Raw genomic sequence first — 9,916 nt, forward strand, 5'->3', positions numbered from 1 at the left:
AAGGCTATATTCATATTTCGCAGGAATAGTTGAGAGCAAAATTTGAGTTGCATTGGGTGAATCTTCAGATATGATTATCAAGAAATAGAACCCATATCACCTTATTCCACAGAAGAAGGATCACATCCATTTCTTTTGAATAGATAAACAGATAAGACTTTACCATCAACTCTCAAGGGTTCAGTAATTTTAGCACAGTAAAACCGTAGAAGTAAAACCACAGAAAATATAAAGTAATTGTAGTTTGTGCCACAGTGACAAATGTATTCACGTGTTTTGCGTATTTTCTGATTGTTTAGGGTGTGCTGTGCCATGACGATGACCTTTATGATGGATCATGTTCCAAGTTTATTGGACAATTAAAGACATCTGAACTGGTCACCTAAGGTATTTTAAATCATGTGCTGGCAGCACATCATTTACACGTAATCCCTTTAGGTGTGAGGTCCTTTTCACTCAGATTGTATGATATAATACAAAGTCATTTAAATCTGCATGAAATCCATTAACTCATCCTGACCCCGGTTCCACCTTGTAAAACACAAATGTGCTGAAGTATTTGTCTGCTAATTTGTATTGCCCTTGTAACAGGGTTACATTTCACATTGACAGGGGATGACAAGCCTTGATATGCCCAGACAGCTTGCTCTCATAACCTCAACATGGGCTGGGCCCTAAACATGGCAAACCCTCAGAGTATGACAGGAGAATAAACATAAATCTCACCCACTGACCTGAGACATTTCTGGGCACTTGACACCAGTGACTTAACAATAAAAGGCACATGTTGACTCAAGCATTACAGTTAAGACAAGAAAAGGTTTGTAAGGCCAGCAGGATGAACTAGTAAGTTAACCGTTTATTTAACAACTGACCTAAGTGCCCTTAATGCCCTTAATCATTAATGACAGTACTTTACAGTTGTGCTCAGTAGTAAGCAGCTCTTTTTGCAGTGCCAAAGAAACTGAAATACCCTTCCTTTTTAAAAACAAAGGAGATTTGATCAGAGGAGATAAATGTATATTCATATAAAAGCACTGCAGAAAATAGACATGAAGAGTCAAAAGGACTGATGACAATTCTATGAATTGACCGAGTGCAATTAAATGTTTAATGCGCATTTACACTTCAGTCATTTAGGTCATATTTTGGGGAGTAGGTTCATTCTCTGAAATGTTTGTCCACCATTTTACATGGTTTCTTATTTAATTCATTACTCAGCCACATTACTTAGCCAGAAGTATGTGGCCATCTTTGTTGAACATCTTATTTTCAAACCATTGGCGTTAATATGGAATTGGTCCCCCTTAGCCTTCACTTTTCTGTAAAGGCTTTGATGTAGATTTTGGAAAATGGCAGTGAGGATTTGCTTTCATTCAGCCACAAAAGCATTAGTGAGGTCAGGTGCTGAAGTTAGGCAATAAGGCCCAGCATTCCAGTTCATCTCAAAGGTGTTTAATGTGGTTGAGGTCAGGGCTCTGTGCAGGCCATTCAATCTGCCACACCAGACTCTTTATGGATACAGCTTTGTGCAGGGGGCATGCTGAAACAGGAAAAGGCCTTCCTCAAACTGTTGGAAATGCACAGTTCTTTAGAATGTCACTATAGCTTTAAAATTTCTCTTGACTTTCTCTTTACTAAGGAAACTAAGCCCACACCATTAAAAACAGCTCTGGAACATTAGTCTTCCTATTCCAAACTTTACAGTTAGCGCTATAGATTTGGGGAGATAGCATTCTCCTGGCACTCTGCCAAACACACCTGAGAACATCCGTGAGGCTGACAAATAGTGAAGCGTGATTAATCCATGGTACAGTCCACGAAGCTCCCGCCAAACAGTTTTTTGTGCTGAAGTTGCTTCCAGAGCCAGTTTGGTAATGAGCATTGCAACTGAGATCATTTTTTTTTCCCACACTGTGTGTGGCTTGATAGACAGATATCAAATGACAGTACCGAGATGAGTCACGGAGCCTTTTCTGTTCTACTGTGTGCTTGATCTTATGCACCTATTAGTCTAATGAGCGTAACTGGAATAACTAAATCCAATACTTAGAAGGGGTGTCCACATACTTTTGGCCATGTAGTGTATGTAGATGCTGATGTTTGATATGTAATAATTTGGAATCTATATAATAATATAACATGTAGTGTTTCTTATAAACTGTTGTTTCCAGGCTGGGTTGTAGACCCTTTGAAGCAACTAGTGTTGTGTCTATGTAGTGTCATCAAGCATGTGGGGGCCTAGAATAGTGTCTTTGAACAGAATTATTTATTGATATCACTACAAAAAGCAATAAAAATACTGTGAATACACCAAATTTTACATGGACTACATTACCTTATTTAGGAAGCACAACTAAGTAATACAAAGAACTTATGTGCGACAGAATTTTCATACCGTGCCAAAAAAGTAGTTTGTAACTACTAATGTTTGCATTGTAATCAGATCGTCCATTCTCAGTCAAGCCGTGACACCAACGCGGTAGTGGCAGTAGAGCTGGTGTGAGTCATCCTTTTCCGTCTTTATAAGTGCTTTTGGTGTTACATCTGATATCAGCCATATGTTAAACCTATCAGGATGATTTATGGAATGAGGTGGTTCAGGATGCTTGCTGTCACTGGAGTCGTGTATGGTAGTAACCATGCTGAGACTAGAGCTCTTCATGTTGAAATTTGAAACAATGCAGTCCAGTCTTTAATGCCATTAGCAGCTCACATGTCGAAAGCAGAGTACAGTATATTTCAGGGGGCTATACATTTCATAGTATTCATAGATTTTTGAACATTGATAGTCTGTTAAATGCAGAAACTGTACACACTACTCCTATTTACTTTCACCACAACCCAGAATGCAGGAATTTAGAATCCTAGCTAAATATAATGTTTATTATGTTTAGTTATGCTTTCAAACATTTATGTAAGATAATTCTAAATGTACATCTAAGGATGCATCGATACCAATACTGGGATCAGGTATCGGCCCAATACCATGATAATTTACTGATAATCAACCTCATATCACCGATACCAGCATCCACTGCTACCTGATACCATGTGAGGTAAGCCGAGTGTACTAGTGCATGCTACTGAACTAATGACTGAAGCTGGCAGTGGAGAGGCTCTGCTCATTCAAACTGTGCTGACTCAATGGCAGTTGGACACAAAGTCACTAGTCACTTTAAACAGTCCAACTTGGCATATTCCCATCAGGTATACACTGTGCAAATGTAGCCTGTTTGTAAACACACAAACACAATCACTTCCTTAATATGGGTGTAGATATGTAGGGCAGCAAAACGGAGGCAAAAAAGTCTACATTTGTGGTACTAAAGTCTGTATAGGCTGTCTTTACTCTGTCCTATATCACCACCTGGTTTTAACTTCAGTGCACTGTGTGGCACAAGTTACCAAAGCTGCTGTAGCAGAATGTTTACTCAGCACTTGAGTGTTCAGCGTGTTGTTCTGAATGAAATAACTTTGAAATCTTTGAAAACTTTGTTCGTAGACAGAGCTGTCTGTAGCGACTCTGTATCATGTAGTATATCACTCAGACCAACTATGATGTTAGGGAACATTCAACTAAAGCTCAACCAGCCAACAAGACCCTTAACAACTTGAAACACGAGCAGCTCGGTGTGTTAACCTCAGATGTAATTTTTTCATTTCCTGAATCTTCACCAAGAAAGTCCACCTGTGGAACTGGGAGAAATTCATTCAGTGTCATGTGGAACTATGACAAAGAGTATTCAGGGATTATTTTGAGTGCTCGCTTACTCTTAAATTCTGTGGAGAACATATTTACATCTTCAACATCTATCTGATAAAGGCCTGCGTCATCAGGGAGGAGGTCTCTGACAGAGAAAACAAATTTCTTGCCCACTTGTTTCAGGCTGTGCAAAGTAGCCTCGAATGGCACAAGTCATGTAACACCGGTAACCACCACTAATATTTTGGTTCTTTGGCCCTCGGCCTGAGTGGTGGACACTGGTGGTTGTACATAAGAGGCGATCAACTATTGTGCGCCATATGCATGTTTTGGAGTCGTGTTCTGTTACCATGTAGTGCACCCGGTCATCAGAATAGATTACTGAACATTGTCAGGTACAATAAATGTAGTTTGTATTTTCATGGGCCCCCTGTTGCTTTATATATAGCACATATGTTAATATATGTACATTAAGGATATAACAGACTATGCAATAGCACTATTCCTTTTTTTCAGTTATAGTTTAATGCAGTGATTTCTTACAGTATACAGTATATCACAAAGGAGTACATCCCTCACATTTCTGCAAATATTTTATTTATATAATTTCATGGGACAACACTATAGAAATTAAACTGGGATATAACTTAAAGTAGTCAGTGTACAGCTTGTATAGCAGTACAGATTTACTGTCCTCTGAAAATAACCCAACACACAGCCATTAATGTCTAAATAGCTGGCAACACATGGGAGTACACCTCATAGTGAACATGTCCAAATTGTGCCCAATTGTGTTGTTGTGACTCGTCAGTTACAAGGTTCCAGGTGTGAATGGGGAGCAGGGCTGTTAAATTTGGTGTTTTCGGTACAATTCGCTCATACCAGCCACTGGATATTCAGCGTGGCATCTCATTGCAAAGAACTCTTTGAGGATGTGAGAAAGAGAATTGTTGCTCACTACAAAGATGGCCTAGGCTATAAGAAGATTGCTAACACCCTGAAACAGAGCTATAGCATGGTGGCCAAGGTCATACAGCGGTTTTCCAGGACAGGTTCCACTCTAAACAGGAATCGCCAGAGTCGACCATGAGTACTGCCAGCATTGCTGCAGAGGTTGAAGAAGTGAGAGGTCTGCCTGTCAGCACTCAGACCATACACACAATGCATCAAATCTGTCTAAATGGCCTTTGTCCCAGAAGGAAGCCTCTTCTGAAGCTGATACACAAGAAAGCCTGCTAACAGTCAGAAGACAAACAGTCCAAAAACATGGATTACTGGAACCATGGCCTGTGGTTTGATGAGACCAAGACAGATTTGTTTGGCTCAGATGGTGTCCAGCATGTGTGGTGGCATCCTGGTGAGGAGTACCAAGACAACGGTCTCTTGCCTACAGTCAAGCATGGTAGTAGTAGCATCATGGTCTGGGACTGCATGAGTGCTGTCGGCACTAGGGAGCTGTGGAAAACATGAATTCTAACATGTACTGTGACATTCTGAAGCAGAGCATGATCCCTTTCCTTTTATTTTTTTATTTCCCTATTATGTTTTCCAACATAATAATGACCTCAAACACACTTCCAAGGTGACAACTGCCTTGCTGAGGAAGCTGAAGGTGAAGGAGATGAATTGGCCAAGTATGTCTCCAGACCTAAACCCAATTGAGCACCTGCGGCATCCTCAAGCAGAAGGTGGAGCAGTGCAAGGTGTCTAACATCCATCAGCTTTGTGATGTCATCATGGAGGAGTGGAAGAGGATTCCAGTAGCAACCTGTGCAGCTCTGGTGAATTCCATGCCAAGAGGGTTAAGGCAGTGCTAGATAATAATGGTGATCACACAAAGGTGTTTCCTACTTGTGTTGCCAGCTATTTAGACATCTGTACTGCTATTCAAGCTGTACACTGACTACTTTGTTATATCCAAGTTTCATTTCTATAGTGTTGTCCCATGAAAAGATAAAATAAAATATTTTCAGAAATGTGAGGGATGTACTCACAGATGCAGTGATATCTAACTTCTATCTGTATCTGCAGATAATTTCTTAAAAGGTATCAGAATTTGACAGACTGCATTGTGTTGATCCCACTCATGAGCATCATGTTGCCAGATTGACATTTACCTCCTATCTAATTGAACTTGAAGTCGATAAAGAAAACACCTGCATGTAAACAGATGCCTCTACATTTGCTCCACTTGCTTCATGAGAAAAATGAGAAGAAAAATAAAAATTCATACCCTCTTGAATGGTCATGGCGATGGGTGTTTCTGGTGAAATCTGGGTACTTTTTCTAGGTAGAAGTTCCTTTACATATTGCATAATCGTAACTCCATGAACTCTAGATCTTTTCTTGATTTTCACTGGTGACATTAGAATAGGAGTGATGAAAATATGTTTCATTTTATGTATTATTATAAACAGCTGCAGCAGTATCACATGGAAGTATGTGGATGAGAACTCTGCACTGTTTAAAAAAATGCTGACTCTGGCTTACCTAACACAGCAGGAGTACCTTCCTCTGACATGTCTGAAATGTGAAATGTTCTGAATAAATGAAAAAGAAGCATTTAGTTAAGTAGTATGCCTACATCGTTTCTATGGGAAATCTTGGGTTTCCACAGTGGTAACTTTTCAGGAAAAGCAAAATAATATTCTTAGCATTTAATGGAAATGAATGTAAAGAGATATCATTGCGCTTGTTTTGGTCCATTTGTAATGAAAATGCACACTTTAAAGCTAAGCTAGTGTTTTCAAATTGTGTGAAGGAAAAAAAGGGAAAAAATTGAGTTACAAGGTTTTGATATAACACTAAACATCCTGACATGAAAACTGGATTGTAGCACTCAATTTTTTCTTCTTCTTCTATGTCTTCTTCATTTGAATTTGAACACTATGACCTTTTTGCTCTTTTGGCTCTTTTTTATGTAGGTTGACTTTGGCCCATCACACTGACTTTAGCACTTAAACTCCTTGATAGTGAAGTTTTATCACTCAGATCTGATTGATTACTCAGATGTTATAGTACATGTGTATCTTTACCCTGGTTTACAGCTCCAAAATTATAGGCAGAGAGATGTAATTCTGAAATGCATACCTTAAGAATTAGATGTATGTAGGTTTCTTTCACTCATTTTTGCCTGAACACTGAGAAACAGTATATTTCGATTTACCCATTCCTGCGGGAGGCTGCAGTTTCAAAGTCTTTAAGTCCAACTTTTTCCCTTGTCATTCTTTTTTCAATTAAATTTAAAATTTAATTAGTACTAATTTAAATTAGTAAAATATTACTTGCTAGATTGTTACTGTCTGTGTAAATCTGGAATCATTTAGTTCATTTAATCTATAGAAATTAGTGCAGAGGATAGAAGTGAAAAACTCTTATCATCTCATTGCAAATCACTACAGAACTATCTATCAGAGGCCAAGACACTGTGGGTGTAAACATGTAATATGAACCTTTATCTGACAGCTGTATTTCTCTGACTACCCCTCAGGATATGTCATGATATTCCAGCCTTCTCCCGTCCTGGCAGTAAATGTCACACAGTCTGTCCTCAGCTGGATCATGGAGCTGATATATGATTTTGTAAAACACATTCCGATTATGACTGTATATTTAAAATATACTTGAAAATGAATCTTCAGGATGTTAGTCATGGAACTACACCAGATAAAACTTTTTTTTTATTTCTAATATTCCCTGTTTAAATTTTCTTTAAGGATTGCCTGCTCACTTGTTTGGTATTTCACTATTTAAACTTCGTCATTCATGTGATGGCCCTGTTTTCTATTTAGTCACCAATGTATTGATGTTGTAGTGTGTGTGATATCAAATTTAAAACTGGTTCTGTTTTTAATATGTTGCATGTGGAGTAATACAAGACCCAACAGTACAGTTTTTAATTTTAGTCTTCTAGAGTTCATAGGATCCTTTGCGATATTTGTGAGCTGACGAGGACATTTATTTTGCGTTTGATAGGTCATATACCTCATACAATTCAGACATGTCCTGGCATCTCCGTTGCAGCTTCTTGGGGCTTTCACAAATCTCAGATCTCAAATTAAGGTTGCTTAGCAATTAATAATACATGTTTTGTGTTAATCAAATTTATATGATGTGTGAACTGCATTGTCTGGGCCTGAAGGTTAAAGCTGTTCATGTGGTTCCCTGGTTTCTACGTTTTTAAGAAGAAAACAAATTGGTACCTATGCTAGGAGAACAAATAATTAATGAATAATTAATAATTTATTACACACACACACACACACACACACACACACACACACACACACACACCTTCTAAGCTGCTTATCCTTCTGGGTCGTGGGGGAGCCTCTCCCAGCAGTCATTGGGTGGAAGACAAGATATACTCTGGACAGGTCACCAGTCCATCGCAGGCCTTCTTTATTACAATTTATCATTAAATTCCTATGAATAAAATGAATCACTTCACTTTTTTGTAGAACTATGATTTTCTGTCTGCTTCTGTGAGTTGTTGAATTTGGGTAGTAGTTTGGTAGCTGTCTAGACTACTGAGGGTAAAAAAAAGATGGAGAATCTTCTCTGTGGCCTGAGCCTTTACTGATTGACTTCTAGACTTTGACCTCCTCTTTTTGTTTAGCAGTAAAATATTAGGTCACCTAATGGAAACCGTGCATATGGTTAACTAGATCAGCTGGCATATTAGGGTTATATTTGGGTTAGGCTCACATTGGCAGTGAGGATGAGGTCCTGAACATGGGCCATTCAGGTTTTTGTAATAATGAGTAAGACAGAATGTTTGATTATCTGTGTGATGCCATGACAGATTATAATCTCATTGTTAAAATAAGGTATAAACATTCATTGTACTAAGATCTCAGTTCCTCAGTTGTCTGTATCATTTTGTTTCTTCAGAAACAGTCATTTGCTCTTTCACATTGATGTCAACGTAGACTTTCCTTGAGTGAGTTGTGCTGTTTTCAGTGCAATGATGACCTGATAAAACGTAAAGCGTATTAGACCATTTTGAAATTATGGTGAGACATGTATTTGGGTTGGTGCACTTGAAGGATTTTATTTCCTATGTACTGTGTTGAACAGACTTGACATTCTCAGACAGTTGCGAGGTGGCTAGTCAAAGTAAAGAATAAAGCCGTCCTACTCTGAAAAGCTTTGTGAATATGTGCCCTGATGCCTCTAAAATCTACAAATGTTTTAAATCTGTAGTGGTGGCATGTTAGTTTGGGTTGTATTGCCACGAGAGAATCAGACACAGCAGTGCTGCTGGAGTTTTTAATCACCTCATTGTCACTGCTGGACTGAGGATAGTCCACCAACCAAAAATATCCATCCACTGTGACCACTGATGAAGGTCTAAAGCATGATTGAACAACCTTATCCATATAGGGATTGCTATGGTGGCCTGTCGGTGGGCCAGAAGTTTTATGACACACTTGTATAAGGTAAGAATAGCTCACCTAGTTTGCATGGAAGTCCCTGTAGTTACTGAACAATAAGCCTGAGCATGTAATGAGCCTGAGTTATATGAGGTGAGCTCCTGCTTGGTTAGCATGAAAAGCTGCAGCTATGCTGGTTCTTTGCAGATAAGAGTGGTGACCCCTGGCCTAAAGGATGAGTAAAACAAACTGTTTATCAACAGATGAGTTGTTGCATGCAGAGTTTACATCTACAAGGTGGACCAACAAGGTGCCACGTCATTGTCACTGCAGTGCTGAGAATGATCCACCAGCTAAACAATAGCTGCTCTGTGATGGTTCTGGTGGGGGTCTTGACCACTGAAGAACAGGGTAAACACCTACATGTGCACCTACATAGTTGATGTGGCCTGTGAGTGTGTGTGTGAAATATGAAAAAATCACACTGATGACTGTTATGTGATTATTCAGTGCTAATTTCAGTTGTAATCTTGTAACCCCAGTTTGGAAAACTGGCACACCTTCACACAGTCTCTTATCCTCACCTATGCAACTGTTGATGCCCCATGTTGGTGATTGTGAAGGCTCAGATAGACCCATGTCTTTACTGGCATATGCTCTGAAGTGGTACTCTTGCCCTGAGTAGACACTGGTGGTGTAAGATGAACAGTAGAGATGATCAGCTATTAATACTGTGACACCTAAATTACAGGGTCTGCCTTTATGTGTCACTCTACATCTGCTATATATATATATGTATTCATATATATGTTCATTTCATATTACACATGGTTTG

The sequence above is a fragment of the Pygocentrus nattereri genome, chromosome 26 (assembly GCF_015220715.1).
Source record: "Pygocentrus nattereri isolate fPygNat1 chromosome 26, fPygNat1.pri, whole genome shotgun sequence".
In the NCBI taxonomy this organism is placed as follows: Eukaryota; Metazoa; Chordata; class Actinopteri; order Characiformes; family Serrasalmidae; genus Pygocentrus; species Pygocentrus nattereri.